The sequence below is a fragment of the Stegodyphus dumicola genome, chromosome 1 (genome assembly GCF_044657685.1).
Source record: "Stegodyphus dumicola isolate Sdum_Otavi_A_Nest chromosome 1, ASM4465768v1".
In the NCBI taxonomy this organism is placed as follows: Eukaryota; Metazoa; Arthropoda; class Arachnida; order Araneae; family Eresidae; genus Stegodyphus; species Stegodyphus dumicola.
In genome coordinates this window covers 188,621,850-188,635,378 of record NC_140768.1, presented here as the reverse complement: position 1 = coordinate 188,635,378, position 13,529 = coordinate 188,621,850, and positions in this window count along the sequence as shown.

The window sequence follows — 13,529 nt, the reverse complement described above, 5'->3', positions numbered from 1 at the left end:
AACTTCCCAACGCGGTTTCAGTCTTACCTTGGTTTGGTAGACAGGTGACATATGAGAGCAGGTCCGGACACCCGGACGGCTTACATAGACTAGTCGGGTATCGTCCGGATGCCGCAACTATCTGAGAATTGTAACACAAGTTTCACAGGAAAGACCAGCTGCGATGTGATTGAAGTTATGTTACATATAAAGGTGAAAGAGTTAAATATAGCGCAGCCAAATTCATGTAAAATTTTCTTCATCTACCCTTAATTATCTGTAATAGTAATTTAAATATTAATAAATGTATAAATAATGTATATTTAGAGACACGCGGCAAGGAGGCAGAAAATACAAGCTTCTTTATACTTGTATATACAGTAAATTAAAGTATACACATAGTAAAGTATTAAATCATAACACTGAGAAACTTTAACCCGAATAATATTGTTACAGATTTTGTATTTAGTTAGCTAGTTTTAGTAGAATTGTAATTGAAATTGTTTTATATCCCCGTGCAATGCAGCGCGTGACGAGTTTTAAGAGAAAGCTACGCCGAAAAAGTAAAAAGACAGGAGCACGCGCATTTAATAAATGGATATCTCGTAATTTATATTTTAATTGAATAAATGCAATTGTGTGTTAGCTGTAACTGTAATTCTACTCCTTTGCTGTCCAGAAACCTCGAGAAGACAGAAATCACCAGAATGTACTCGTGCACGATTAAAAACTTTAAAAAGCCGAAGAAAAACACCTCAGTTCAGTTGTTTACTTAGCTGCTGTAATTTTAAGAACGGATTAGCTTTCTTCGCGCTTTGAATTGTGTTCTGTTTAACGTTTCAGTAGTTTAAAATATAACTACTATGTGATATTGTACGAATATCTGTGAGGAAAAATTTCAGCATTTTGTTTTATTTCTATGATAAGAATAAATTTTATTAACTTTTCATTAGACGTGTGTATTCTGTCTATTACGAATACGTACACATGCAACAATATAAAAAGGAATAGAGGCGGACGAATCCTATGTTTTCTCCAATTCGAATCGTAAAGAGTATCTCCAATCTTTCGAACTTGGAATCCTTCAAATAAGTATAATTAAAAAAAAAATGTTGTTTAATTTTAAAAGATTTTAAATATAGTTTAAAATTTCTATTGAAAAATCAGAATAATATTTTTAAGATACACGTACATTTTTTAAGAGGAATACAGACGAAAATGAGTAAATAGTGCATAGTTGAAATTCTTGAATCTTGAGGTTGACCTCCTTAACGTACTTTGATGAAAAATATAAGCAACAGTTCAGATATCAGTTAGCAGCCCCAAATTCAAAAGCCATGGCTGAGTAATTTTCGACTCATAGGCAGATGAAGTCATATGCGGAATGTCCAATTTATGCACTGCAGTATAAGTTGCTGGAAACATCCAGAATCTGTTAATAGTATATCCATACTCAGAACCACCGAGACAATTAAAAGTTATTTCTAGAATTCTGAAGAAAGCAAACCTTACGATTACTTTAAAAATTCTCCAAGATTTTAAGTAGCATACTAAAATAATCGGGTGCTCAGAGTCGCCACGAAGGGACATGATGATCCTGCTATAGTTCGACCGCCTCATCCGCGACCATGAGCGCAAACACGAATGCGCCATTCGGACCGAATTATTCTCAAAATAGGGTGGAAGGATGGGGACTTTCTTTCATTTCAGCATAGCTCTTTCCGGAGAAGAGAAGACCGTTCATGTCGCAGCAAGTAATACCGCCCCTTTTGGACTAGTCTATGGGTTTTGGCAGAATGCCAATCAGGGTTGCGCTTCGGACGGTCGAACTATACCAATGAAATTGCGATAGTAGCATTCGCTTATGAAACACTTTCTGCTGGACGTCAATAAAACTAATTTTCCATAAGCTGTTGTTTGACTAATCCTTCTCATAATCCAGATCGAGTTCACGTATTCAAAGTGGCAAGTGTCAAACGGTTGGGTCGGTCACTGGTCAAAGCTTTGAGTAACATATAAATATGACAGTATGAATTTGCCTACTCCCATTCTAATTTTTATAGAGAATACCTCTGGAAACGAATGCAAAAGTCTTCTACCCTTTTTCCCTATCACCAGCCTCTCTAAGAAACATCAGCTTAGTGGTACTGTTAAGTTTTCGCATTCGAGTTCTGATATAGATATTTAAAAATGTGGAAAGACACCACATATTTATAAATTTCCATCTCAGAGACTCGAATCCAGCCCCAGTGTTACAGCAGCCAACTTCCCTAACCAACACATGCCTCAGAGCAGAAATCATTCCAAAGCTTTGAGTTGAAAGATTTAACGGTTTTTATATGATTTCGAAGGATTCGAATGAAAAGGATGAGCTAAGATTCGATTTTTAGAATTTCGAATCATTTTCAGAATATGTGGCATTCGAGTTTTGAATGTCTCATCTCTAAAAAAGATTATGAAGAAATTAATAATATTCATTTTTAAGAAATAGTGTTTAATTAATTTAGGTGAATTTATACACTAGCGGCTGCAGTATTTTATAATGTAATACAAAATAACAATAATTCCGCAAACAACATAATTTTGTTTAATTATAGTGTAAAAAAAATTTAAAATATTGTTATATTTTAATTTTCTGACCTCCGTAAATAAAAATTAATTTTATGACTTTAGTTCAAATATAAATTAGACGCGAGTTTCTGCAAATGAAACTAGCTTCCAGGTTTAATGTTTTTGATGAAAATATGTTTCACGCTCCTTCTTTTTTTATTATTATTTCTGCATTTAAATTTTTTTTTTTTTTTTTTTTTTTTTTTTTTGCAGAAAAAAGCATACATTTCCGTTGGAACAAAATGCCACTGAAAATACACATGGAATCTGCAATCTGCAATTTACTACAAAATTTTAGCACATTCCTTAAATTCTAATTTTAAATGCAGACGATAATGTACCCAAAACAAATTTTGCAATCGTCTAATCGTAGCATATTAGGAACCTATTTTATTACTAGCACTTATGGTACAAAATGATACTTGTTTTAAATAGTTTCTTAAGAAGGCTAAGTAAAATGAGTTTTTATATAATTAATGCTGCACTGAGGAATGCATTCTGTAACTCTGAATGTAACTTTAAATACCATGTGCATCGTCACTGAGCAGCAGCAGTTTATTACGAACGTGATTTAATGAAATTTGAAAAACAACGTACATATCGAAAAAATGTTCTTCGAAGTTTTATTTTTTTAACTTTACCTTATATTGTTATTTCAAACAATTAGTATATAAGTTCTTCCATTAACATTCCATTCCATAAAACAACAAAACAATCTGTTTCTCAAAAACTTGCATTTTCTGCCCTCTTACTGCTTGCCTTCATGATGTAATTGGAAGTACAAAGTAATGGCGGCAAGAGTACGAAAATGTTTTGATGAGGGCATTTTTCATATTTCTCGGTAAAAATCTAAATGATTCTATAAACTATTACATTTTCAAAGATTTTACCTAACACTTATCCATTCCTAGATTTTCACAAAGACTTCCGATTTTCTATCATGTTGATCATTTGAATTCTTCCTACAGTTAATTCAGTATTTTTCGTGAATATCAGGTGACCCACCAGTGGCCGAAGGGTAAAGTAGCTGAACACTGGTAGCTCGATCCGAGTTTTAAATCCCGCCGAACAGGCTGGCTGCATAGGTACTTTCGTGGTTTTCCCCATGTGTAATTCAAATACCAGCCAGTTTTCCTTGGAAAATCCTCTACGAAGACATCCCTCTCCTTAGGCAGATAACACTCCAAACCGATCGTGACTATCAGGTTGATCTCAGGATGTCGACATTTAATTGGATTTTTTTTTTTAGTTATTCAGTTATTATTTACTATCTAAATACACGCTTTTCCGTTTTAAGTATATTTTAATTATTAAATTTACCTATTTATTAAAATATGATTATTCTGAAACTGAAACAGTTTTAATCCATTTCGTCTCAGTTTACGTTTTATACTCGTACGTTTTTTCCTCACGCATTTTGTTTTAAGTAAAATATTTAATTGAAGGATTCGTTAACAGATAATTTGTCCTTCCTCAGGAAAACTGGCTGGTATTTGAATCTTTTTCTGGCAAAAGCTAATCTTTACTATGAAAGTGAACACTTTATAATTCTATACATTATTAATTGCAGAGTCCATTTTTCCAAGTGAGAAACACAAACGCGAGCAAAACTTTAAAAACATTCATTTCGTGGACCGGCGATCTCACTAAAGTGTAATCTCACAAAAGTAGCTCTGTGATTATACGGAGCAGCTCCAGTAAACTTCATGGCTACTCTATTTACAGAACTTTTGAACACTGTAGAGACGAATAAATATTTATGAACGGGAAATATGAGAAACTAACCGTGCTCTCGCCTGGATTCGAATCCCAAACCCAGCTTTTACCCTTGCTAACTGAAAATGCTAGCCACTTCACCATTCTTTTACAATATATATAATTCTTATACAATTACAATTATTTTATACAATCTTATACAATTAATTAACAATATTGTTACGTGCGTACAGGATCGTACTGGATTGAATGCACAAAGGTAAAAAGTTAATAAAATTTATTCTTATCCCAAGAAATAAAACAAAATGCTGAAATTTCCTCAGAGATATTCGTACAATATCGCAATATCTCACAGTAGTTATATTTTAAACTACTAAAACGTTAAATGGAACACAACTCAAAGCAGAGAAAACTAATCCGATCTCACCACGAATTCGCTACAATCATCAACAAAAACTAAGTAAACAATTAATTAACAACTGAGTTGAGATATTGTAATTAGGCTTTTATAAGCTTTTTAATCATGCAGAGAACATTCTGTTATTTTCTCGAGGTTTCTGGAAAGCAAAAGAGTACATTTACGAGATATCTATTTATTAAATGTTAAATGCGCGTGCTCCTGTATTTTTACTGTTTCCGGGGAGCTTTCTATTAAAACTCGTCGCGCGCTGCTTTGCACGGGGGAATAAAACAATTTTAATTACAATTATACAAAAAATAGCTAAATAAATACAAAATCCATAACAATATACTCTTATGCAATATATACTATACAACTTATACAGTTCCCTACAATCTTCTCCATTAAAGGACGACTGCGAAGAGGCATTTGAGCCGATGCCCAAAATTAGGTAGGGACGAATTATCGTTCGCAGCTTTTTAGTTCGGGTGCCACTATACAAACCTATTAGATTTTAGATGTGAGAAACTTAAGGAATTAAACGTTCGCTCAATGCAATTGAAACCACAAAGCTTCTGTTTGCTAGCCAGACATCCCAGCCGCTTACACCAGGAAAGATTGTCCCCCACAATCTGGGACATATGGCCACTTTAAAGTAGATTCATTTTAATCACAGACATTAATTCACTGTGAAGGAAACTGAGGTTAAGTTTGGATGATTTTTACAATCTAAATGTTTACTTTTTATCCTTAATTTTTGATTGCAATCAAACAGCTTCAGTCTTCTTTCTCTCCTTCTTTTAGAGTCAAAGGAAGCTTCAAGTGTCCGAATTTAAATTTAGATTCAAACTTTATAGGCATTTAAGTTCCCCTTTGCATGAAATTAATTTCGTGTCTGTGTTTAATGCTGCAAATACTTTGATTTATTTATTGAAATATGCTTGTTTAGAGGCATGGTAATATCCCTTGAATAAATTAAATGCGATTTTGGTTATCTTAAGATCTAACTTGATTAGAAGCTGGTTTCCTGCACTGAATGTTCTGAATGTTTGTGGAGTGCTTAAAAGAAACAACGATTTCTTTCAATTAGCTAAAAGGAAATGCCACCGAAACGAAATGCGATCCATTCTACTCTTAACGAACTCCTTCAGACTTTATTGGCCATACAGTCTCGAAGCTGCGGAAATAGTGGGAAGAATAATATATTCATTGGGCCCATTAAGCCACTTTCATGAGTTCCGCTTTCTGAGATGCAGCCCGAGTGTTTTCGGCGTGAATTTCTGACAAGTAACTGAATATTTAGTTGGCTCATAGGCTACACATGATCGAGAATATGCGCAGAAAGACTCTTGATAATGCTCGATAATAATTAATATGCTATTTAATTGCTGTGTTCTTCCATTCGTAAGTCTATGGTTGCAAGTCAGTAATCACCACTAATGTTGTGGTTAGTAAGATGCAGCCAAACTTAGTGAAGCAGTCCTTACGAAAATAACTTCATGAAGTTTAATTGTAAACAAATGAAGAACCTGACGTAATAATTAGCACAAAAAACGGAGAAAGTATCACTGACTGCAGTTTCATTGTAGCTCAGTTCGTGTTTGTCTAAGTGTTGCTATTAAGGAGAAGAATACAATAGAAGTTATAGTGCTTTGTATTTAGAAGAGAGGTAGAGTTCGAAACAGGCTTTTTTTTTTTTTTTTTTTTTTTTTTTTTATGTCTCCGACAGTAACAGAATGATTGCGTTATTCACGAGAATGCTCCGCACTTTCTCCCTACTTTCTCCATGCCTTCGTGGTATAACGGTAGCACACTCGGCGCGTATTCGAGAGGTCCAATGTCCAATTCGAGTCTCAGCGAAGGCTTTGCTCATTTTTCATGCTTCCTGATTTAAAAAAAAAAAAAAAAAAAAAAAAAAAAAAAACTAATGACTGCACAATCTAAGCTGAGGGGTGAATTAATGCAAGCAATAACTTTTGCTTTTTTTTCACTTCTTTCTCTTCGGCGAAAACTTTATATATGCTCGCTCTTATTCTGAATTTCAAAGATCTCTGGATTTGTCATATAGACACAAAACTTCATTCATAAAGAATTTTATGAATGTGGAGAAACGTGTTCAGAGAACTTCTTTCCCTTAAACCAAACGATTCAACTTCCGAGACAAGCACTACAAGTTTTACTACATTCATCACCGTAACAGCAACGTGTTGTTAAATTTGAGCTGAGCTCCAGCGAAACTGAAATCAGCGTTAAACTTTTTTTTATTTGCCTTAATTATTGCGCTGAACTTCTGCATTTGTTGCTCAGGAAGGAGCATGCTTAGCGTGCTTTTTCTCTAGTCAATAAGCGCTGCAAGAAAGCTATTTTATCAAGTGAAATACATATTATGTTACGCTATTTGCCCTATCAATTCTTCATTTTTGTTTGGGTACTTTATGCGTATAAAGATTTTGATGGAATGTTTTGTTTTGCCAAGCGTGATATAATATTTATTGAACCTAACGGCCAAAATGCAAATGAAATTCATAGCAAATTGGTTAATACCTATAAAAAGAGCTGTTGAATGAGATTAATGCTGCAATGAAAAACAAATGTCTATTTGATATGTATGTTATACCAATTATAATGTACACTGCGGAAAAAAATGGGACATTTCTATATCTGCCGTTCTACTGGTCCGATTGACGAAATTCAAATTGCATTCTTTATGTCTCGAAAGCGCGACTTACGATATGTATTAGATTTATATATAGCATTGTATTTTGACACAAAATCGGACTTTTTCTGAAATGACATGCCAATTTTTTCCATACTTCGATTCTACGAACCAAATTATGCCAAAATGCCAAATTTTGTAAAAATCGCAGGAGTAGTTTTTAGAACATTAGCTCTCAAAATTTTTTAATTAAACTAAATTGTATATATTTGTTAATATCTCTTTTTTTATTAAACTTATTTGATTCTTCCTTTCACATTTCGAAATTTAGGTTTATTCCAAATAAAATTCGCTCATTTTTTATGATTCATTTTCATAATTTGTATTTTTAAATACTTTTATAAATTTTTCGAAAAACATTTTCAACTATAATCTATAAAATTTTTAACATCATCTTAAAGTAGATGTATTTCCAGGCACACCTTCAAAAATTTAGAGTTTTTTATTCAAACTTTTCTAAGATATACATGAATTTACATATTTAGCGTTTTGGAATTTGGCATATTTGTTATAAGCGATAACGCCAAATGTGGTTTACGCAGTTTGTTAAAATTATTTGAAAATATGAACGATGACCTTTTTTATCCTGCTCGTCTGCAATGAAAAAAAGGAAAGAAAAATATATTGCTATAAATTAAGAAGTTCGCCTAGTGAGTTATCCTTGGCGCAAACTGAAAAAAAATGCCCCAAGCTAAATTTTTGAATTTCTCCGTTAATTTCGCTCCAAATTTTACAAAATTTAGTATTTAGGCATAATTTGCGTCGCAGAATCGAAATATGGAAAAACAATTGGCCTGTCATTTCAGGAAAAGTCTGATTTTGTGTCAAAATACCTACATTAGAACAATGCTATATATAAAGCTAATATATATCCTAAGTTCGCGCTTTTGAATTTCGTCAATCGCCCCAGTAGAACGGGAGATATAGAACTGTCCTTTTTTTTTCGCAGTGTAGAGTCACATAACGCTAAACTAAACCGCATTATTTTTTTTTCGAAGAGCAATTGCACTTCTAACAGAAATCTTTAGAATTTAATTTGTTCCAGTTTCCAGTTCTGCTTCTTCTGGACTTTAGGTTCTTCTTTTAATTGAACCATTAGATCTCTAAAGATAAGAATGAACAGCTGCCCACAGCCCATTAACGGTACACAAGACGTATGTGAGTTAATAAAAATTTTACTTTCTTATAAGAAAACCTGAAAATATTAAAATAACTCTTCATATGCTTTTTTAGAAAAGGGATTATTGATTATTGGTTACCGTCGTTTAAAGCATAAACATTTTATTTTTGGAACAAGATTGATCTGTGTATTTTTTAACTGCTCTAGTTCTAATTTTCAGTGAGTTTTTGGAGCAATCTTACATTTTCTCAGATTTCTCCAAAAACTCGAGAAACTTGGGAAACGAAGATAAAGATAAGCTGCTACAGTCGTCGAAACAAGGAACATAAAAAATGTGCAGCGCTATCGCCAGGATTCAAACACTTGACCTACCGACTACAAGCCAGACATGCTTCCAGTTACCCCACGATGGCACAGCGTAAAAGGCGGAGCAAAGCTTGATAATAAAAGCTTGATAGTCTCCTCCCCTTAGAAGCGGGAACATAATCACTAAATCCTGGAGGTGACAAATTATCACCTACCACATTTTAGTTCGGGTGCCACTGTGCCAATTTAGATTTTTTTTTTTTTTTTTTTTTTTTTTTTTTTTTTTTTTTAAGCCGGGAAATATGCCCTCACCTGGATTTGAACTCCAGTCCTTCCGCTTCTAGTTGGACTGCTTCTAGGTACACCACGAAGGCACGCGATTAAGACAGAAAAAATACTTTACGAACTTATATGCAAAATTTCATTCCAACAGGTTTAATTTAAATTAACAGCTTTCCATGTATTTTAAAGATCTGTATTAAATACAAATTAAAAAGCCGAGAACAATATGTGTCTAAGAATATTATTCTCTCTAGGTCCATGTAAAAATTTAATTCATGAATAGTAAATAGAAATTTCTTCACATATTCCCGCGTATAAACAAAATAATAAATAAAGTCACTTGCATGAAGCTTTGTAGAATTCTAAGAATTTTTAGAAACAGTTATAATTGAATTTTCTTGGATTCTCGAGAAAGCGCGTCTTGCACTTTCCTTCCGAATTCTTTTATTTGGCCATGCATAAAATATAACTCGAAACTCTACCAACTGAATGAATAAGAGTAGTTTTACATTTAAATTGCGGGATGTTGTCACACTGGAGATAGTTTTGTATTCTAGATGTCGGTGTTTCTATTGCAGATTCTTTAAGGTATGGAAGGAGCATTTCTATAGTGATAGTATGGTGTAATTCGCCTATTCAAAATTTCATACCTATTCCAAGCATCTTGAGTATACACAAAATTTCGAATACACTTTTCTTAGTCTAATTGAAGTAGATACTCTATTTGGAATTTTCCCCGCCGTTTTACAATACTAAACTAATTTGCATGAAAGTGACATGCTATTTCCATATAAACTTCCCTTAAAAATCCAATTTTCAATGTGGAAATATTTTCCCTTCTAAAATGAAAATTTTTTATAAATCTTCAAATCCAGCAGATTTAGATTTAGTAATAGTAATAAAGTTAAAATTCATAGTTTGGTTTCTCTGTAATCCCACATACTAAATGAAATATATTTTTCTGTACGTTCTTCTTTATTTTTCTAAAAACAAACAAACAAAATATATGAAACCTTTCAGATTTTACATGACGTCCAAAGGGGCGTTTTTTTTTTAACGTTTTGTGTGTTACTTATTAAATATCATGTTGTTCGCACTTAAACCATAAAATTGAGTTCAACAGCAATATCGCAAAATAATTTTAAAATGAGCATATCATTAGAATTTCCGATACACAGTCTCGCTCGCTGAAGGTAGAAATGTTTTTTTTTTTCGTACACTGTTGCCATTCCTAGCTTTGAAATCGTTGAATTTCTTAATTAAAAATTCTTTAATATCTGACAAAATGTGAAATACATAATAAAACAAATTCCAAATTCTAAATTTGGGCTTCTAGATGCCTATATTCGCTGGAGTAATTACGTGGTTCTAAAATTTAATTGCTCTAGGTACCTTTTTTTACTTCCTTGTACGAAGTAAAAAGGAAGTATTGTAATCGCGAAAAGTTTCAGGCAGCATATTTCAACGAAAATATCCACTTTGACCGCTTTCGAATGCAATTTAACGATGTTTTTGCGTGATATCTGTACGTAAAAACAGAATAAAAGACGCTTTTCCTCCAAAAAAACTAAAAAACTGTTTTAAAATAAATTCTGAAGAGAATTTTTCGTAGCGTCTGTACGAACGTATCTCGCATAACTCAAAAACGAGTAGCCTCAGAATGTCGAAATTTTGTATATAAGACTACTATAACATGTAGATGTGCACCTCGTATTTTGGTTTCAATCGGCCGCGCCAAAAGTATATAAATATATTTATAAATATATCCACTTTGTTACCCGGCTCAGTGATCTTACTTTCTTTACTCGTATATGTTTGTAAATTGTACATTTTTTGCTTTAAAAATGATTGACTTATGTTGTTTTTATCTTCCGTTTAAGGGTTTTATGCCTTTACTAAATCTGTATGCAATATTTTTAGAATTATCAACAATTTTAAAATTCTTTAAGTGCCACTAAGCCTAATTTGATGGCGGCCATTGCTCTTGTTTACATTTGAAACAGCTGAGTAGCGGATTTGTTGCCAATCTAGAGAAACTTAGCTTCGCAACAACAAAGATAACGCCTTCATTTATTATTTAAATCATGCTTAATCCTTTCTGGAATTTTTTTCGAGGAAATAAGCGTTTAAGATTTACTTCGTAATTTTTAATACACATATTTTGAGTTTTTATGTATTTTTGCCTTGTCGCGAAGTGAAAACTGAATTAATTGAATGAGAAATACTCAATCGTCTGTGAAAAACTGTTTCTTTTTTGTTTTGTTTGCTTAATTTCTTTTATACATAGTTCTAGCTTTATTATAGTATTTGAATAGAACATGTGGCAACGATTAGATAATTCTTTAAATGATATAAATTTTGTGCATTCTGAATTATAATATGAACGAAATATAATACTGTTAAGTAAACCTAGCGCCAGAGTGTAGCTATGGTAAACAAAGTGAATTTTAAAGAATGCATTTATTCTATTGTGGTTTATGCGCTGTCGGCGAAGTAGGTTTAATTCAATCTAATAAGTTTAAATGAAATGCAAGAAAAAATGCGTATAATTTAATATTCCACACAAGGAAGTCATGTGGTGTACACATCAGATTTTTTATCACAGTGCGAGAAACATGCGTACATTTATGTAGATTCTTCATTACTTAATTATTTTAAATATACACTGCTGCCCACCGTAAATGCAACACCCTGAAGGAAGCATGCAAATAACATGAAATTTATAACATGCATTACCGGAGGTGAGATATGCAAATAATTAGAATTTCAGCGCAGACGCACTTCAGGCGCGCCTGTGGCGCCACTTCAAAGCGCTGTTTAAGGCTTGGAGTTTTCGACGATTTCAAGTTCGGCAATTGTACTTTTTCGGTGTACCTTTTTGGCGGGGAAAATTCCAAATAGAGTATCTACTTCAATTAGACTAAGAAAAGCGTATTCGAAATTTTGTGTATACTCAAGATGCCGAAAAAGTACGGTTTTTTTCAAAAAAAAAAAAAAAAAAAAAATCAATTATGCCTCGTAGTAAACAGCGATCATCGTTTGAGCAAGTACCCGAGTTCGACAGAGGAAGGATAGTGGCCTACCGAGAGTGTGGGTTATCTTTCAGGAAAATCGGCAGTCGTGTTGGACGAAACCAAACAGCTGTAATGCGGGTATGTGACCGCTGGATCCAGGAGGGTACGACGGACCGGTGTGTTCGATCGCATCCACCTCAGTGCACCACTTCACGTGATGACAGGAACATTGTGCGCATGGCAGTGACGGATCGCTCAGTCACATCACGAACCAAAGCACAGCACATTCAGTTTGTAACGCATCATTCTGTGTCTGCGCGTACCTTTCGACGCCGTTTACAGCAAAGTGGTCTGTCCGCAAGACGTCCATTGCTTCGTCTACCCTTGACGCAGAACCACAGACGTCTCCGCCGCCAATGGTGCGATGAAAGAAGTATATGGACGGCATAATGGAATGAAATTGTCTTCACTGACGAGTCACGCTTCTGTCTGCAACACCACGATGGTCGGATTCGAGTCTGGAGACACCGTGGAGAGAGGATGCTGAACAGCTGCGTTATGCACCGCCACACTGGTCCTGCACCGGGTATTATGGTATGGGGTGGTATTGGATATCACTCTTGCACTCCTCTAATACTCATTGCGGGTACTTTAAACAGCCAGCGCTACATCTCCGAGGTGTTGGAGTCAGTTGTCCTTCCTTACCTTCAGGGTTTGCCCACAGCCATATTTCAACAGGATAATGCGTGACCACACGTGGCACGCATTGTCCAAGGGTTCTTCGTTAATCGCCAGATTGAATTGCTTCCCTGGCCGGCTCGCTCTCCAGATCTTTCGCCGATGGATAACATGTGGTCCATGGTTGCTGAACGATTGACCCAGATTACATCCCTAGCTGCCACACCAGATCAACTTTGGCAACGTGTCGAAGCTGCTTGGTCTGCTGTACCCCAAGAACACATCCAAAGTCTCTTTGTATCAATGCTGAGGCGTGTGGCAGCGGTGATCTCCAACAATGGCGGCTACTCTGGCTACTGATTCTGGAAGGAACCACACTTCACAGAAGTCTATAAATTTAATCATTTGATACTTGGTCAACATGTTATCTACTAAATAAATTTTGTTGTAATATCATTTATCTTTCTTGGTGTTGCAATTTGGGTGGCCAGCAGTGTAACACAGGGCTGTAATAGTTGGTGGCAACAGTTTGAAAAGTGAATCAACGCAGAAAGTGAATCTACGCAAAATGCCAAAACGAAATTAATAGCTCTGGCTAAATTCTAGGTAACGCCCTTTGGGCTAATAATACTTTATTACTCTAGTAATTTAAAGCTGAAGTCGGAAGGATAGTCTCTCTTCCATTGTGAATTAAAATAAAAGCGAGAA